At 42.9% G+C, this 20,246-nt stretch overlaps 1 protein-coding gene across 1 annotated transcript in view; it reads right to left on the bottom strand.

Moving 5' to 3' along the window:
- Positions 1-20,246, bottom strand: part of Hs3st4 (heparan sulfate-glucosamine 3-sulfotransferase 4) — a 289,111-nt gene that overhangs the window by 53,385 nt on the left and 215,480 nt on the right. The window lies entirely within an intron of this gene.

The raw sequence follows: 20,246 nt of genomic DNA, 5'->3' as shown, positions 1-20,246 counted from the left end.
CCTCCAAACTTGCTAGCTTCCTGTCTCAGCCTTCTAAGTAATAAGATTGCAGGCGTGGGACCTCATACTTATCAAATGTGTTATGTTATAGATTCTTGGGCTCTGTGGCTCAAGGGTCAGCAAACTAGAGCCCATGGGTCAAAATGGGTTATAATTTATTTACTTACTACTATTATTTGTGTGTGTGTGTGTGTGTGTGTGGAGGCGGGGGGTCACAGGGTTTTAACTCAGCCTGGGTGCTGTCCCTGAGCATTTAAGCTTAAGGCTAATGCCCTACCCTTGAGCCAAGCCCCACTTCCCATTTTTCTAGAGGTTAATTAGAGATAAGATTCTCAGGTCCTTTTGTGCCTGGGCTGGCTTTGAACCTTGATCCTCAGATCTCCTGAGTAGCTAGGATTACAGGCATAATTTATTTTTGTAAACAAAAGAACACAATCACACTCATTCTTTTTATTTACTTATTGTTTCTTTGTTTTGTGCTGGTCTTGGGGCTTGACTCAGGCCTGAGTCATTTAAAACTAGTATGCTCTACTACTTGAGCCACACGTCCACTTCTGACCTTTTGCACAGACTTACATGCTTGAGCTGGCTTCTAATGGTGATCCTCTCAGCCTCCTGAGTAAGCCAGGATCAGGAGCATGAGCTGTCATGAACCAGTGCCCAGCTCACTTTCGTCTGTCTATCTGCTTATGGGTTCACAGGAAAAATTGAGTGATTGCCATAGAGACTGTGTAGCAGCCCAATTCGTTATCAAACTGATTCTACAGACTGGGGAAGGTCTGACCGCTCACACTTGTACATCAAGAGCAAGGGACCAATGTAGCTTAGTGGTAGTATGCACAACACCCTGGGTTCAGATCAGTACCACCTACACAGAAAAAGCTGAAAGTGGCACTGTGGCTCAAGTGGTACAGTGTTAGCTTTGAGCAAAAGAAGCTCAGGGACAATGTCCAGGCCCTGAGTTCAAGCCCCAGGACTGGCAAAAAAAAATCAATGGAATGACAGCCAACAAAGGGCATCAAGGTGGTACTAATGCCAGCATGTGTGAATTCGTGCCCTAGTCCCTTCCCTCTCTTTACAAAGTCACCAGGACGTGTGTCATAGTGACCTTATTCAACTTAATCACCTCCTTAAGTTTCCTCCAGTGTCTTATTAGCTCTCCCTGCCTTCAATACCTCACGAGGGGACTTAGACCCCCCCACATGAATTTCGTGGGGCCCAAACCCATTCAAACAGCAAACACACAGCAAACCACATAGCCCGCAAATGCTAACATATGTCCGATCTTGCTTTCTACCAAAACCAAAACAAACAAACAAAAATGTTGGCTTACCTCTGATGTGGACCAATGGTTTTCAATCATCTCTGTATACGAGCATGACCTAGAATTGCTTTGCGTGTGTTTATTCAGTGCTTCATTCCCTAGGCCCATAGCCAGGAACCACTGATCTATAGCAAGGGCTGGGATAAAGGCAGTTTCTAAAAACCACCAGGGCCACTCAAATGTGCAGCCAGGAATGGATAAGACCACTGTGAAGAATGTCAATGCTTTGGGACCAGCGGGAAAGTGTGCGTCTGTGTGTCCAGTGTATGTCTCAGTTGCTTATCTGTGAAACAAAAGGTATTGCTAGACACCTTGTGGAGAGAAGAAATAAGAAGGTTTGAACTAAGGAACACATAACTCCATGACAGGTCATAGTATGCATTAAGTCCAAATAAATGATCATGACAAAAGCTCGCTGAAGGACGATGTGTATGGCTTCAACTGGAAGCCAGGTACCGGTGGCTCAATGTCTGTAATCCTAGCTACTCTGGAGGTTGAGATCTAAGGATCATGGCTAAAACCCAGGTAGGGTAGGAGTGTCTGTAAACTCTTATCTCCAATTAACCACCCAAAAAGATGGAAGTGGAGGTGTGGCTCAAATGGTAGAACACCACCAAGTGAACAAGCTAAGAGAAAGCTCCTATTCCCTGAGTTCAAGCCCCTAGTTTTTGCGTGTGCGCACGCGCGCGCGCACACACACACACACACACACACACACACACGCGCGCACAATGTAATTGGGTATACATTCAGTAAGCTCTAGCTGTGTGTTCTGCAAGGAGAAAATGAAATAAATAAGATGTAAGGGCTGCCACAAAGGAGCTTACCATTGAGAGAAACAAGCAGGCACATAAAAATGATATTGACAGCAATAGGAAAGAAAAATGGGCTGGAAAAATATGGACAGACAAGTCAAAGAAGGTGAGGATCTAATTTTCAATAAATATACACAAATGTGTTCAACTTCGGGAATAATCAGAGACATGGAAAATAAGCCTTCAAGGAAACATTTTCTTCCAGTAAATAGGCAAACATTAAGACTGCTAGAAATATCCAGCTTTCGAGACAGTGTAATTTTTCACAGGCTTATTTTTTTTCCTTTCCAAGGGTGAATTGTTACTTTAAAATCTATACACTTTTCAAATTCCCTATTTGGTGTCTAGGTATCTAGTCCATAGAAATATATACATGCACTAAGAGACCAGTGTAACAACATTCAATTCAGTATCATTGCAACAATGAAAATGAACTAAATACCTAAACGATACAGAATGGCCAAACAAAATCACCCTTCAATTCCCCATAATGCAGGGTCAGAGTTTTGCAAAATGAAGTCCCAAATAAAGGTATAAAATGGACCGTTGCCCAAAATACATCATGGAGAAATTAGGGAATAAAATCACACTTATACCACAAAGCACACATACAGATGCACTCAGAAGCAAACTTAATGTCTTTATTTTCAATGTTATGCATGTGAAATCCCTGACAAGATTACTCTGGAGGAAGGAAAGAAAGATGTAGATTAAAACGGAGGTCTTTCACTTCGCCTGAATTCTTTAAATAGTTCAATATGTGAGGTATTCACAAATCTCAGATGTACATTCTATGTATGTATGTATGTATGCATGGATGCACATCTATCTATCTATCTATCTATCTTTTCTGTGTTGGTCTTGGGCTTGAACTCAGAGCCTGGGCACTGTCCTTGAACTTTTTCACTTAAGGTAAGCACTCTACCTCTTGAGCCTCAGCTCAGCTTCTGGCTATGTTGGTTAATTGGTTAATTTCACAGGCTCTTCAGAGCTGGCTTAGAGTATGTGAATTAATGCACCTTCTATCTGGCAAATATAATATAACCCTTCTATTAATTACAATAAAAATATATGAAAAAAAGAAACGTGATCTTCAGTTCTCAGCCTCTTGAGTAGTTAGGATTACAGGTGTCAACCACCAAAGACCAGCTTATACCTTTTTTTTTTTTTTTAAGATAAACACTGACAATGGTGTAATGCAGTGGGTACTTTTTACAGAAGAGTACATTAATTGTGTATTAGTTGAATGCATAAAAGAATGCAAAAATCTGCTCAAGTGGGATGGAGGAAAGAGAAAGAACTCCTATAGGTAAGGTGGCAGCAAGCCAGATCTTGAGGAGGAGCCATTGGGGAGGAGGGGGAGGAGACAGGAGCAGGGGCTCTAGGACAAGGAGAGGCCTGAAATCCACACTGCATGTGCATTTCAGCTCTCACAGCAATTCTATCCTAGTCAGTCTAGATAGAACATATACCAATAAATAAAACGGACCATGTCTTGTTGGGGAGAACAATACTGGAAGATGTGATGAAAAATGGCGAGTTTGGAAATGCATATTTTATATTCTACTTGTGGTTATCTGGGAAGCCCTACACTAGATGAGAAAGAAATCAAGAGGCATAACTACAGGAACTACCAAGGAAGGCACTCATTTCCTAGATAGGAAGCTTAGCATGAAGTACAAGAAAGAATACAAATGCCAATAAAAACCTGGAGATGGCATGGAAACCCTGTATGGGCCCACTGGGTACCAGACTCCTGTCAGTCAACCACTGCCGTCTCTGATTCAGCTTCCCTCCATCCATTGAAATCCATCAAGGTGCATGTTGGGTACCTTGGCCTCTCTAGATAATGTGATCGAATGGGATTGCTAAAAATTTGCTAAGTAAGTTCAGTCTCCACTTAATTATGGATTTTCCCAAATTTTTATGTAGGCTCGAGATTCTGGTTGAATTCATGATCTCCATCTGTGGGTTTAAGTACTTTGAATCCTATATAGTAAGGTGTTTCCACACAGAGTTCTCTCCTTTGTGGCTGATTTTATCCATTTTCCCCATGTGGCCAAGCACCCCCTAAATGAGCTCCCTCCGCTCCTGGTTCCCAAGCTAACCTAGGAAATGGCCTGTCTCCCCAGATCCAAGGCTCTATTTGTCATTCTACGAACAAGGAGATGTCAGGGGAGAGTTCTAAATATGATTTTCTGAGGACCAAAACAGCAAGAATTGGGTGATTAGCAATGCTTTGCCGGGGGTGGGGCAAATTCTCTTTAGCAGAAGTGTATAGAGGAGATTGCCTGCAAAAAAGACCATTTGGAGACTGTGAGGAGCTTTGATGAAAGAAATGACAGGTTCAGACCTGGTTATCAGCAGGAGATAGGAGAGAAACAGATTCAAGTTGACTTTTGGTTTTTTTTTTTTTTTTTTGCCAGTCCTGGGACTTAAACTCAGGGCCTGGGCACTTATCCCTTCTTTTTGCTTAAGGCTAGCACTCTACTGTTTGAGCCACAATATCACTTTTCTGTGTGTGTGGTACTGAGGATTCGAACCCAGGGCTTCATATATGCTAGGTGAGGATTCCACCACTAAGCCACCTTTCCAGCACCTAAAGTGACTGTTGGAAATGCAGATGAACAGGCTGGTAATATATCTGGCAAGAGGCTCAAGGGAGACAACAGCATTGTACATAGCTTCTATGCTTGTGCTTGGGTCTGGGAAATGGATAACAGTGATTTCACTGAGTTAATTCTGAGAAATGAAACAGCTTTACAGAGGGATTTGTAAAGAACCCAGTTTTAGTTGGCAATGCTTTGAATCCTCTAAGAAGTGCTTTAAAAAAAAGACGATAGGAGGGGCTGGGAGTTTGGCCTAGTGGTAGAGTGCTTGTCTAGCATGTACAAAGACCCGGGTTCGATTTCTCAGTACCACATACATAGAAAAAAGCTGGAAGTGGTGCTGAGGCTCAAGTGGTAGAGCTCTAGCCTTAAGAAAGTCCAAGGAGAGTGCTCAGACACTGAGCCCAAGCCCAGGACTGGCAAAAAAAAAAAGACCATAGGAAGCCAGGCCCGGCTGACTTACATTTGTCATCCTAACTACTCAGGAGGCTGAAATCTGAAGATCGTGATACAAAGCCAGCCAAACAAGAAAGTCCATGAGACTCTTACCTCTAGTTAACCACCAAAAAGCCAGAAGTGCAGCTGTGGCGCAAGTGCCAGCTTTGAGTGGAAAGAGCTCAGTACCCAGACCCTGCATTCAAGCCTCAGGATTGTCACAAGAAAAATCCAAACCAGTCCAAACCAAAACAGATCACTGGGTGTAGCCATCAAACTCCCAGGATGTGTCTGCGCTGGAGATACTAAAAAGGACCAGAGAAAAAGCCCAATTGTCATCTTGATGGCTCTGGGACAGCTCTTTCCATCCCTTTTTCAGTTACCATGTTGATTTCCTTCTCTGGGAAAATATTTCATAGTTTATTTCTCGAGCTTGGAGTTTATCAACTATTTTTTCCTCTCTTTTATTGACAACTACTCTTTAAATGAGTGCCTATTAATGGTCCAGTATAGGAGGGGGAATCACTGTGACATTTCCACACATATCTATAATAAACTTTGGTCACAGGCACTCTGTCACTTTTTCTTATTTATTTCCTCACTTATGTCTTAATATTTCTTGGATTTTTTTTTGTTGTTGTTTCAGTATGACCTTTTTCGTCCACAGTGCAGTTAAATCAGTGTCTTGTGCTCAGATGGCCCAAGAAATATGGGCAGATATGGAGGATAATTCTCTTTGCTTTCCCATTGGTTCTCATAGTGCCAGTGACACTCATTTATAGTCTAAAATCCTATACTCTACCCTGGTGAAACTCTATGCCCCCCACAATATAGAGTACTCTCAATTAGGGGGTCATTCAACACTAGGACATAAATAGATGGATACATTTATCTTATGGATGAAGGTCCAGGACACAGAACAGTCTTGAAGCCACAGTGAATGGAGAACAAGATAACTGGATAGAGAACAAGAAAGCAGAGCTAGTTAAGGTGGCCCTCTGAATATGAGTGGGAGATGTGTGGAGATGTGGAGATGTAATTGTGAACTCCCCCCCCCCTGCAAAACTGGTAAGAAGCCAATTAAAAAAATACAGTGTGCTGAATGATTCTACAGATGATGATAAATATATAAAGCGGTGGTCAGACTTGGGCTGCAGATGCTAAAAATTCCCTTCATGCATCTTCAATGCTGTCTGGGTGGAAAGGATTTGCCTTTAGTCTTTGCTCTATGTCCTGGTGTGTGTGGCTGTAGGCAATTTTGTTCCAGCCCTGTCCTTTTCTCAGGAACGTTTGGAAGCCAGAGCAAGAGAAACTTTAGGGACTCCAGAAAAATCCTGGAGCAAAAGGATGGTGAAAGGCTTCTGTATTGCCACCCTGGTCAACTGATTGGGAGATTTCTCCCAAAGCTTGAAATGGAAGAAGCCAAGATTCTAGATGGCAGGAGGGCATGGATTAGGAGAACTTGTATTAAGCAATGCTGGCTTCAGTATGCTCTCCTACTAGTTCTTCATGCCCTGTGTACATACCCTATGTACATACCCTGTGTTCATGCCCTGTGGGAAGCCTCACTTCCCACCAGTATTTTTGCCACCTTTGTTTAGGGATACAGGATTAGCCCGACTGGAAGCAATGGAGAATGAATCAAGCCTGCCCCATTCTCTGGCCTGTGTTTCTTCCATTCAAGTTTTCAGCCCATCCCTAACATTTCAAGGAGTAATAGTCACGTCATATATGTGCTTGAGAATGGCAGAGCCAGAGACCTTTTTTTTTTCTCATTTATTATGAGGATTCTTGGGGAAAGAATCTAAATAAGACTTAAGTCCATGTGTCCTTTATTTTCTACTGTGCTGTGCCTCTGTGATCAGACCAATTTGTTCATGTCTGCAGGTGCCTCTTCGCACTAAATGCCACCAGGGTCATGTTGGTCTTTGTGGAGTGGGGTGGATTTCGGCGCAGGGGCAAAGTTTCCCTCAGTCTCCCTCCCGGGCTGGAATGCAAAGGTTTCTCTGGGGACAAGTGAGCTTCCACCAGGATTCTAATTTTGTTCTGAAACAAATGAACTGTTATTCCTGTCAAGATCTCCAGGCTAGACCCAGGACCTCAGTTGGACATGTGGTATCAGGAAAAAAAATTTAAAAAGAAGACAACAAGAGCTATATCCTTAAACCCCTTCCTCATATCCCCTTCTCTCAGGCCAAGAGCAAGCAAAAGCATCTCAGTTTGACTAAAGTCCGTTACCAACTTCAAACAGTGGGTGCTCAGGTGTCCTCTGCTTCATAGTCTTTTCTCAGGGTTCCCCATGTCCTGACTTCAAACAGACAGGCTCATAGAAGTACAGCGTCCTTGGAGAACACGAGGGTTCTGAGGAGCACGGAAGCCACGCAGCTGTTATCTGGAGCACCAGAAGTGTTTTGACAGTTCCCAAGATGGACATTAAATCATTCGTGGAGAGAGTGAAGCGGGAATCATGGGGCGGGGGTGAGGGTGGAGGGGGGGCAGGGTGAAGCAGTTCTCAGCCAGACATGACAGACTCTGTGGGAAGGGAGTTAGAAGGAGAATCATAAATCTTGATTATGCTCTGTCTCAGCTGATTTGAACCAGACACCTAGGACAGTGAGAGTTTGCATCTTGTTGAAAAGTGCAAAAAATATATATACTAAGAGGAAAAAAAACCTGATGAAATGTACAAACTGATATAAATAACCCTTGATCTGTGGGAACATTCAAGCTGTCAGCCTGGAGGGAGAGAGGGTTGGCTTTTTGGAGATCTGGGATCTGTTTTGGTAAGACATGTCATTCTGGATCCTCAGAAGTCGCAAGGATCCATACCTCACCCTGTGGTGTGTGTTTCACTCCACCACAGCTGCAAATATCTATCACTGGTGCCTGAATGTGAGTTTGTTTTATAATGAAGGCATTTAGTACAGTCAGTCTTACTGATTCTGAGTGTCCTTTGGTTAAAATCAGGCACCCTATAGAAAAATAAAACCGGAAATGCAGAGTTGTTATCATAAAGTAATAATAAAGTAAACCATTCAATTATGAATGGGGGGGTGGGGAAAAGGAGGCACTTGGATTAATAAGAATAGTGTATGCTTAAGAGCATTAAAATACCAATGTATTACCATTTTGCATACATAATGAATGAGCTTAGAGACCACAATGATTAGAACATAAAAATACTAAATGATGGTGCCCTTTCTTAAAAGCCATTGCTGCTGTATTGGGACCTAGAGTTGGAGGGATATCTGCACACTCGGATCTCTGAACATTTATGCTGATTTTGGAGAAGTAGAGAATGAGAGGGTGAGATGGGGGGGCATGGGAGAAAGAAAAAATAAGTAACTGGCAGCATCCTTTTACAAGAGGAGGGTAGGGTCATCTCTACTCTCTTTTTTTGCCAGTCCTGGGGCTTAAACCCAGGGCCTGAACACTGTCCTTGGGCTTTCCTCAAGGCTCTATCATTTGAGCCACAGCACCACTTCTGGCTTTTTCTTCTGTATATGTGGTACTGAGGAATCAAACTCAGGTCTTTGTGCCTGTTAGTCAAGCACTCTACCACAAGGCCAAACTCCCAGCCCATCTCTACCCTTCTTTAGGCAGCTCTAAGAATCTTCAGAACGAGGGAGGAAATAAAAGGTATCAAGGTAGAGAGCAGAGATTACAAACTCTTCAAACTGCAGAAGCCTAAGGTAGGTAGATGATGGGTGTTGGTTTGTTCACATCTGTAATCATAACTACTCAGAAAACTGAGAGTTAAAGAATTATGGTTTGAAGCCAGCTTGGGCAGGAATGTCCATGAAACTCTGATCTTGAATTAACCAGCAAGAAGACAGAAGTGGAGCTATATAGAAAGTCAAACTTGTTCGAAAAAGTTAAATGCCAGTGCCCAGTTACAGCACTGAAAAGAAAGAGGAAGGGGGAGGAAGGGAAGGAAGGAAAGAAGGATGGGAAGGAGGGAGGGCAGGAGGGAAAGAAAGAAGGAAGGAAAACAGCTAGAACCCTGTTGCTACTACTTCTAAACATTCATACCAAATTTTCCTTTCTTCCTTTCACTGGAGTCCAGTCGATCTTAGTAGAACTCTGGCTGTTTCACATCTCTGCTGGGACCTGAAGAGATGGGCTCTACATTTCCTACCCAGTAGCTTTTTTCCTAGGCTCATGCCTCATTCAACAATATATGGCTAAACATCCCAGCCTTCTATCATAATCCCCATTCATCAGGGAACTATGAAATCAGTCCCTCAAGACCCCTTGCTAGCTTGCACACTGTGTGATTCTGCATCCAGATGAGCCCATGAAGGTATAAGTGACTGATGTCAGAGACGTAGCTCGCTGGCACGGAAGATTTTATTCCTGAACAGAAAAGGCCCCTCTGGTATAGCAATGCCATTAAGTGTTTTCCACCAGGTCTACCTAGCCCATCCCCATGCAAACCATTTTTGGAATTGTCATTATTGCAGCTGGCCAATTTGTTTAAAGCTCTCTGCTTTCATGTAATACATCATCAGAATACCATCCAAACCAAACCAACCCACATGCACTACCCATGTCCTATTTTCCAACCTTTTATCTACAGCTACAAATTCATCAGGTGATAGGAATCTGCCTTCTTCTCATAACTCTATGTTACTTCCTTCTCAGCCCCACCTTTTTAGGTATCCAAAGACCCTACATGAAGGACCTGCTTCTCCCCTCTTGGTTCATTCTTTCATATATCCAAAGATGGAATATGAAAGACTGACCCCAATCCTGTTTTCCGAGGGGCATAAGATATAGACAGGCCACTAAACATAGGAGCAGACCGCCTGATGCTAGAAGGGAAATCTAAGCCTACCTGTAAACCTTCCATCGAGGACCCAGCTGAAAAGCCCCTTACCTCCTTGACCTAATAATGCCTTTTTTCTCTTAACTTCTGAATCCTTGCTAAGAACTCATATATAAAAAAATGCAGCTCCTGTCCCAGCTCTTTGCTCTAAGCCTGTGGGAAGGCTGTATTCCTTGCTGTTATAGCTCAATAAATACTCATCACCTGTGGAAGATTGAGTCTGGCCTGTTTCCTTCTTTTCTTCTCTATTTTCCTAACATCAGGCAACCTCCCCAAACATCAGGAAACATCAACATCAGCATTTGCCACTATCTGACAAGGACTACCATATAAGTAGACGCCCTAAAAGCAGGCTTCTTGCCTTTACTTCCAACCTGCTAAGTTAGGGCTATTCTAGGTTTTGGTTTCTGTTATACAATCACCTTTCAGTCTGGCAGTAATGGTCACGTCAGAAATAAGGCTCGGTAAATGATTGCTTGCTTCCTGAAAGTCATGTTTATGTCTTGCTCAAATCACATGATCACCAGTGGATGGCAAAAGATTCTTCTCTATAGGAGACCCACAGAATCTGACACAGCTTTATCTGGGTCTGGCTGTTTATCTATCTGTGGCTAAGCCATAGATGGTTGGGAAGGCAGATGGCTTTTCCTACGTGCAACCTCTCAAGCAGGGATAATGTCAAGGCTCTTTCTAACTGTACAGAAGCAGAGGTGGTTTGAAATAACCACCTCACTGGTGGCCAGAAGGGGAGGGGTAGAATCGGATTTGAGTGAGCACTAGCTGTTTCTACACATTGACTCACTATTTTCTTAAACAGAATGACTTTGACATAAAATGTTCTCATTTAAATTAGATCACATCCTCGTTGAGAAAAACTATCTATAAAAAGAGAGTCAGTTTAGCTTCCATAAAGATAACTGGCCAGAAATAGATGGGAAGCATATATATATACATATATATATATATATATCACCACACATTTTTCAATTTTATGTAGCTATTGTGGAGGAAGGGCCAAAAGTCTAGCACTCTCCTCAGCATAATTAGACAGAAGGAAAAGTCAAATGTGAATAATGCCTTTATAGTAAAATTCTAGGTTATTCGATGCCTATCCACATAGCATCTAAAATGGTTTAATATACAGCTGCGGTGCTTCCACCTGTGAGTGGACCTGACCTAGAAGCTATCTGTGGGGGACATGTTTAGATATTTGAGCCTGGTATGATAATTATATAGTAGGCAGACTCCTGGATACTTCAATTATAAGATGTGTGTGCGTGCGTGTGTGTGTGTGTGTGTGTGTGTGTGTGTGTGTGTGTGTGTGTGTGTGTGTGTGTGTGTATTCTGTTTGCTAAACATTTTAAAAATAAGGCACATGGTCTGTCTATTTTGTTTTATGTCCTGGTTCACTTTCCAGGTTTACTTTACCATGGGGTTTTCTCACTGTATCATTGCTGATGTTGAGGATAGAGAATGTCTAGTTATTAGGAGACGTTGTCTTTGACTATAAGAACTGGTCTTATCTCTACCATTACCCACTACCTTCTACAGGCATTCTTTTCCCTCACTGTGATGACCAAAATGTCTCTGCCTGTCAGTACATATCCCCACCATGCTTTCTCATGGCTGGCACTCTACCTCCAGAACCATACCTCCAGTCTGGCTTTTCGCTGGTTAATGAAGCACTTTAAGGACTTCACTCTTCAGACTATCTTCAAATCCCAAGCCTCCTCAGATCTAGCCTCTTCAACAGGTGAAGATTACAGGTACAAGGTCTTAGTACCCAGCTCCTTGACACTTCTTGAATGAAGCCAAGAACATCTGTCATTCTTGCTGGAATCTCAGGCCACACCTGACAGTGTATATGAATCCGGTAAACTGAGGTAGCAGAGTACTACGCCAGGAAAATCACCATGTGATAGGGGTGTGACTCTCAGTCTGGGGAGAGATGAATCGTTGAGCAACTTTAACAATGTGTGATAATTTCCTTAATGACTGACGAGCCTTGAAGAAGTCCTCTAAACATTCCTGTGGAGACTGGACTGAGCTTTTGGAGTGGACAGGACCCACAACTTTGATGACAGGGGAGACACTTTTCTAAGCACTCAAGAGCTTCATATTTTAATACTCTCTGCATTTATTCCTTTGGCTGCTTCCAATCACCAACCTGTTTATTTTTGCCAGTCCTCAGGCTTGAACTCAGGGTCTGGGCACTGTCCTTGGGTTTTCCCAAGGCTAGCACTCTACTGCTTGAGCTACAGCACCACTTCCGGCTTTTTCTATGTATGTGGTACCAAGGAATTGAACCCAGGACTTCGTGCATGCTAGGCAAGCACTCTACCACTAGGCCAAACTCCAGGCCCCAATCATTAACCTTTTACTACAATAAAATGTAATTCTGAGTCAAGCCAGGGACAGTGTCCTGACTCTGAGCTCCGAGTTCGAGCTCCAGGACCCCCTCTCTCTCTTCAGGTGTCACTTTCTTCAGTATCGAACCTGGCCATCAACAACTACAGATTTAATGAGGGTCATCTCTTTGTACACCATTGCTTCCATTCCTTTAAAATCTTTTTGTTTTCATCCAGCAGTTCACCAGAGCTCTGAGTGAGACAAGGCTGTGTTCAGTCCTTTCGTTGGTGGTGGTGGTGGCCATGGGGTTTGAACTCTGGGAATGCTGTCCCTAAGCTCTTTAGCTTAAAGCTAGCACTCTTATCACTTTGAGCCACTGCACCACTTCCTAGTTTTCTGGTGGTTCATTGGAGATAAGAGTCTCATGGACTTTTGTGCCAGGCTGGCTTTGAACCACGATCTTCAGGTCTCAGCCTCCTGAGTAGCTTGGATTTCAGGCGTGAGTCACCAGTGCCCAACTTGTGTTCTATCTTCATCATTGCCCAAAGGAGTTTCTAACACATTAAATTGCAAAGACATGGTGAGGTGAATTCAAACCTTAAATTGACCTGTGTTGCTTAAATGTGGTGGTGAAGTCACTTACATTGGGGGGGGGGTAGGGGTGTGCTATCCCTACATGTGAAATAGAGATGATGCAATTTCATTCATTCATTCATTCATTCTTCATTCATTCCTCACGAAGTGTCCACAAAAGACATCACAGCAAGTACAATACACAAAATGAGACCCTCTCATACAGTTTACATCCTAGCTGAAGAGAGGGGTGGGGGAAGAAGGGAGGGAGGGAGGGAGGAAAAAGAGAGAGAGAGAGAGAGAGAGAGAGAGAGAGAGAGAGAGAGAGAGAGAGAGAGAGAGAGAGAGAGAACACCAACAATTTACTCACTTCATACAATTTGAAGACTACTATCACCAATAGAAATAAAGGCAGCATCGAGAAGAGAACTCATAGAAGACTGGGTGGATTTTTATGAGGAACACTTCGAGAACCCCTCTCTATTTTTTTAATCCGAGACTGGGATTTGAACTCTGTAACTGATGCTTTCCTTCGCTGGCTCTATCACTAGAGCCACAACCCCTTTCTTGGAGGAGAAACCGTCTGTTGTATGGAAGCTCCAGGCCCACACCTGCTCAGTGTATTTGATCACACAGGCAAAGGTTATCGCTGCAGAAGAAATGAATGGAAGCTGATGACATCTTCTTTGGCACTTGATGAAAATGCGACCCATTGACTTTGTGGATCCCCATAAATGTCCACCTGTATGTCACTGGAAAATATTCCCAGAAATAAGAATGGGGGAACGCTACATGTGTGCTTATTGTATATTTTACATTAAGTTCCTGATGGGCGCCTCCTACACACAATGGTTTCTACTGATGAAGAAATGAAGACAAAAATATTAATAATATCGCCTCAATCCTCGTAACTGGTAAGTCATAGCACGGAGATGGTAAATTTAGGGGAGTTATGGCTCACATTCCTTGCCCTTAACTGTCTCACTCCAGTGTTTATTTTAATAATGACGTCTCTAGCCCATGATCTAGTCTCCTTTTGCTAACCTCTCACACATAGATTTGAACCTTTACCGTGAATTTCTTACTTAATACATTTATTTATTCTACAGGCATTTATCAAACACCTGCCACCTTTCTGGCTTAGAAGCAGACATTGGGAATAGAAAGAATGTCATCTAGCTTCTGTGTTTGGCATAGAATGTAGAGACCATGGACTGGTGCAAAATTATAATGCACCAGCTCCAGCCTGAGCGAGGGTGTGGGGGAGAATCCAACTGTCTGATGAATCTTCAGCCTGTCTTGGCAGGAGAAATACCTTGGTAGAGGTCGCGATGGATAAAAATGACTGCCAGTGTATCTGGACATTTTCATAAACAATGGGGAGAAACAATAGGAGACACAAGCAGAATTGTAAATGTTAATAAACTCCAATGACACTTTGAGAAGAGGTTCATTGAAGTGGTGCCCTGTTGCCTGAATCTTGTGTTTTCCCTTTTCCCCTGAATCATTATTAGAATGTAGGGCTAAAATGTCCTTTCTTTCTGGTATGGTTGCCTTTTCCTGATCTTCAAGTCTTGTACCTAGACTTCAGGCTCCTCTGGCCACATGTGGTAAACCACAGATTGTGGGATCCTTTCACAATCTGCAAAACCACGCCTTGTCGGCTTATCTACAACACAGGAGGCCCTATTACCTTGGTTGATTAATTCTTGAGATTGATTTGGAGTTTGTACCTATTGCCTTTGCAATCATTAAAAAGGCATTAATTGATTATTCAGGTGTAGAATCTATTCTGCTCCCCAATTTTATAGCCCTCTCAATCTTTCTCTACAAACTGCAAGAGCTGTGGACCCTGGCCTGGCTTTCATCAATGTCAGCTTGAGAAATATCCAAGAAAGGAAGCCCGGAAGTGCATTATACTTCATATCCCCATTTCTCAACCTCTTCTCCCTGTTCTTTGTATTATTTATAGATCAATAGATTAATGAGTCAGATTTCTCTTCTCTTTCTGTTATAACTTCCATAGAGTCTTCAACTCCATTTCAACAGACACACACACACACATACACACACACACACACACACACACACACACACACACACACACACACCTCATTTTGTTGTATATACATGTCAGCCATTCTATTACCATTGTGATCCAACCAAAACCAGTTCGTGTCTATGGCATCTGCTCATGTACCTTACACAGCTGAAGCTGACTGATACAAAATATCCCTGGGGGGGGGGGATAGGAGGTGAAGGTGGACTTCTTCACTTTATCCTATTGGCTTCCAGTGTTATTCTACTGCTTTTCCTTGTTCCCTTACCTCCCTGGCTCTAGAGAACTATGTATCTGAACTCTCTTCACTCTAGTACTACTGAGTTGTTCTCAGTTGTCTCCTGGCTACCCCATACTCTCCTGTAGCCCAGGGAAGTTCCATACGCTGCTATCCTTTCCCAACCTAGTAATGGTAGTTGAGGACATGCTTTAACATGGGACATTGACAATATAATGCATTAGCTCATGTGATCCTCAAGGCTACTGAGGAGACAGAGGCTACTGTAACCCCTCTTCTATAGAGGCTGTCAGGCTCTACAAACGTACCTATGACTCTGAGAGCCATCTCAGTAATTCTGCCTTCTTTTTCCCCGCATTTGTTCAGACAGGCCTCTATAGTTCTCGCAGGCAGACTTATTTTCTCTCGATGGTTCTGGAAGATTAGGATTCCACATCCTTTCTTGGTATCAGATTGTTGTGTTTATTGGACTTCTTCCGACTATGCCAGAAAAGGAGTATTTCTCTGCCTGAAAAATCACAGACACCCAGGAAAAGATCCATAGATTTCCAGGTTTCCTTGAATCTCTATTTAAAAGTCTCACTCTGAGGAGGGAAGAGAACAGTGGAAGGGGTGACATGGACCCAGATGCCCTGAATTTATAAACTGGTAGGTTGCAATGAAACTCTTTCTATATAATTATTTAAAGAGCATAAAAACAAAGGGAAAAATAATCCTGCCTTAATGGAAATACATTTGGAAAAAGTATACTTTTCATTCTGTACTGCAAGCCACTTGAAGGCAAGAAGAGTGCTTGGATTGTCTTTGGAGCCTGTGTGGTTAATTTCAACCTGGGGCAAAATGCAGCTCTGAAAATGGCAGCTGAGTGAATGAATGAATGAATGAATGAACAACTTGGTCTCTATCATAAAGGAGACACAGTCCAGGTAGCTAGGATACATCAGTCTAGCCTGAAAGACTGTCATAATCGTGTCCCCAAAGCCAGCAGCAGTAGTTCATGTAGATTTCACAAAGTTGAAGTGGGTAAGACAGCTTTAACTCACTTTTCCCTCGGTAGGCCTAGGTCATGTGCATTCGCAGATGCAATATGAGTAGAACTGACTCTATCACTTCTGGGAGGAAGGAGGCATGTGAGAATTGTCACTGTCCTTGACTTGGTCCATTCCCCTTGGCACATTCCAGACTGTCCACAGGGTTTGCATTTCCTTGGGTGGAAAGCTATGGACATGGGCTAGGAAACACACACAGAAAATACCTCTGTGCTGTATGAAAACACTGCTCTGTGGAGACTGTTACTGCAGCAAAACCAAGTCTATCTTGACTAAAAAAACCCTCAAATCTATATATCCTATATTCACAAATATTTATGGACTGCCCAAACCTAAGCTAGAAGTGAATGGTCCAGCGACTGGCAAGAGCAAGATCCCATCCTTGGCCTCAGAGATGTCATCACGGTCAGAGAATGACAAATACTTATCAAAACCAGACACGCTTGAAAATTCCCCACCGTGACAAATTCTTGGCGATGGCAAACACAAGGTCATGGAATTAGGTAGCCAGAAACCTCTTGGGGAGGATGTTTGATTATTTGGGGAACTACAGGAAGAGACAGAAGAGATGGGGAAAGGGAGGAGGCTTGGGGGAAGAGGAGACAGTGACATAGAAGATAGAGGAATGGCTTTAGGCAAAGGCTTTCTGACAAGACTCCTCTCCTCCCTCATGGGTTTAAGGGATCTAAAGAAGGTGTATGTGACCCCAGTGAGACTCCCTAAAACTTAGCCCAGTCTCTGATCTCCAGCAGTGTGGAATCAGCACAAGCTATGAAGTGAGCAGGCCCAGTATATGTAGCCAAAAGGCAACTTAGACTTAGCAAACACTCGACAGATGCTAGTTCAGCCCAAGTCCATAGCTACAGGTGCTACTTTCCTGCCATTATTGTTATTGTCCTTTATTCAACAGTGAACCCTGGGTCTCCCAGCTATAAGACATAGAAGTTCAGATCTGTAGGTGGAAATGGGACAAAAGCAGACTGGTTTGGGATTTTTTTTTTTTGGCCAGTCCTGGGTTTGAGCTCAGGGCTTGAGCACTATTCTTGGACTTTCTCAAGGCTAGAGCTCTACCACTTGAGCCTGAGCACCACTTCTGGCTTTTTTTCTCTGTATGTGGTACCGAGGAATCGAACCTGGGTCTTCATGCATGTTAGGAAAGCACTCTACCACTAGGCCAAACTCCCAGCCCCTGGTTTCAGATTTTCTCTCATAATCCTATGACTTACTGAGTCCAGATACCTTGATCTAGCAACCTTTCAGACCCTCTCTTTCTCCTGTCATGTTGTGTGTTGTTGACATTCTCATTTGGGCAGACATTTACTAGAGCTCATCAATGCAATTCCCTTACCTACTGTAAATGAAACAATGTAAAAACAAAAATGGAGGCCCAGAGAATCCCAAAGCAGATAATTAATGAATTGGGGATCTGGGAACCTGTGGCTTTTTGAGGAAAGGGGTGTCAGCTTCGATTGTTTAATCGTTCTATGTCACGAAGACTCAAATTTAGCAGCTCTTCCCTTATTTTAATAGATTCCTCAAACACAAATAATTACATGAAATCCACCAAGCAGTTAAAAATGCCAGCCTCTAAAAGAAACAGCCATGTGCTGGTGGCTCATGCCTACTCAGGAGGTTGAGATTTTAGGAATGTGGTTCAAAACCAGCCAAGGGAAGAAACATCCCTGTGAAACTCTTCTCTCCAATGAACCACTCCAAAACCAGAAGTGGTGCTATGTATGGTTCCAGTGGTAGAGCCCTAGCGTTGAGCTCCATCGCCCTGAGTTCAAGCTCCAAAACTAACCCCTCCCCACCAAAAAAAAAAGACTTCTGCAATCACCAAACAAAATTGTATTCAGATTTCATTTCCCTAACCATCATTAGTGGTGATGAGCTCCATGAGAGGACATTTGATAAAAGTCGAGACATATTTAGCCAGCAGAACTGACAGTAGAGAAGGCTACTCCGTTCTCAGTATGGATACACAAAGACATCATGCAATGCATAGAACAATCTCACAGTAGAATAATTCAGCTCCAAATGGCAACAGGACCACGGATGCAGAAATTCTGATTTAACCAGGCATCCTTTTAACACTGATCTTTGGTTGAAAGGTTTCTTCCTTCAGCTAAGTATTCTCTAAGGCTTCATCTCTCCTCAAAGCTACCTCCTTGCCAGGACTGGTATGATGCTATTTATTTGCTTCTTATTGGATTGCTTTGTTCCAGACCTGGACTAATTTGAACTAATTCGGAAGGTCTTGAGTTACACTTGCAAATCCAGCTTACTGTTCAAGTGTATAAGGAACAGGAGCAATCCAACTCCAGTCAATACTTGTAAACAAAGCCTAGTTTAAGGCTTAGAATAAAGCCCATTACTAGGCCCAGAGTGGCCCCAGGCACCTCTGCTACTGCTGATTAGCGTAAATGCTAAACACAAACCAATTAACACACTCTAAGGCTGCTTATCTCCTGTCACTCGGTGTGGGAATAAAGCCCAAACGCTAAATACACATATTGATTTAGCCATTAAACTCTAGCATCATTCAAAATGAAACTCATTATATTATCGAGTAAAAACAAAGTCACCTTAGTTTGCAGACTAGTCTGGATTATGAAGGAATTTCACTTTCATACTTTAGAGTGGATTCCTCAAAAGAGGCTGAGCTTTCCATTGCTCCAGCTCAAAGATCAGACTGACAAAGGAGTGTTTTGTATTTATATGGATATATGAGCTCCTTCCCCACCACCACACACTTTTTATTTTAAGCCCTACACATACATGTTTTCATGAGAGCCCTACCCCTTTAAGAAGGTATTTTAGTGTAGAAGGGAAAAATGTATGCTTGGAAGAAAGATTATTAAATGGGAAAGTGAACTGGGATATTAAAAAACAACAACAACGATGACAAGGAATAGCCAAAAAAACCCACAGGCAATATAATAAAAACCGGTTAACTCTGAACATTAACCACAGGCACTGATCCGATGCTTATAGAGACAGAGTACAGAAATAGCTTCGAAGTTCAGGTATAAACAACCAAGCAAGGAGCCTGGAAGAAGTGTGATCCTGGGTGCATCTTAGATGAGTGTTTTAATTTATTCGGTCTTAAGGTAATATGGGCCGGATTGCACAGGGTACACTCTGCTATTATGGTGGTCATTGCATCTTACAAAAGCAAGGCAAATCTCCCCAGATGAAAACTGAGCTTTGCCAAAGGCTTTCATCTCACTAACCTTGACCTATCCCTGTCCACTTAGCTCAGAGGACTGGCATGGAAAGGGCATTTGCTCAGATAACTAAGCCACAAGCCATGCGTGTATTGTCCTGTGAAATGCATTCACTGATTTTGTGTTGTTTTCTCTACAGATGTATTAGAGGACTGGTTATTGTTATTGTTTTTAAATCTCTGTGTCCAATGGACAGAACTACTCTTTCCTAGACACCTGGTCTTAGCCCTTGTAAATCTCTCTACCGAATGCTGTTCTGAACATAGCATCTTTGTCGAGTACTTGCCACCAGCCTACTTAATTAACTCTGTTTGTAAAGCTTAGTTCTGGGGGTGCCATGTCAAGATGTGCTCTTCCCTACCCTGCTCAGAAAAGTGCCACGCAACCTCCAGTATCTCCTTAATACCACCGTGGCTCAGGAGGAGGCGACATGTATCTGGGTAGTGGTGGCAGCTCATGTTAATAATCCTAGCTACTCTGGAGGCTGTGATCGTGGTTCTAAAGTCACCACACCTCTTCCAGGGACAGGAAAGTTTCTAAGATTCTTTTTCTGGTTTTGTGTGCCAGTGCTGGGGCTTGAACTCAGGGCCTGGCCACTATCCTGAGCTTTCTCAAGGCATTCTACCACCTGAACCACTGCATTACTTCCAGTGTATGTGGGACAAAGGAATTGAATCTAGGATTTTGTGCAAGCTAGCCAAGCACTCTACCACCAGGCCACACTCCTAACCCTCCAAAGA

Source organism: Megascapheus bottae, chromosome 25 (genome assembly GCF_031878675.1).
Source record: "Megascapheus bottae isolate mThoBot1 chromosome 25, mThoBot2.hap1, whole genome shotgun sequence".
Taxonomy (NCBI): domain Eukaryota; kingdom Metazoa; phylum Chordata; class Mammalia; order Rodentia; family Geomyidae; genus Megascapheus; species Megascapheus bottae.
Note: the sequence above shows the minus strand (reverse complement) of the source record. Positions and strands in the feature narration are given on the sequence as shown.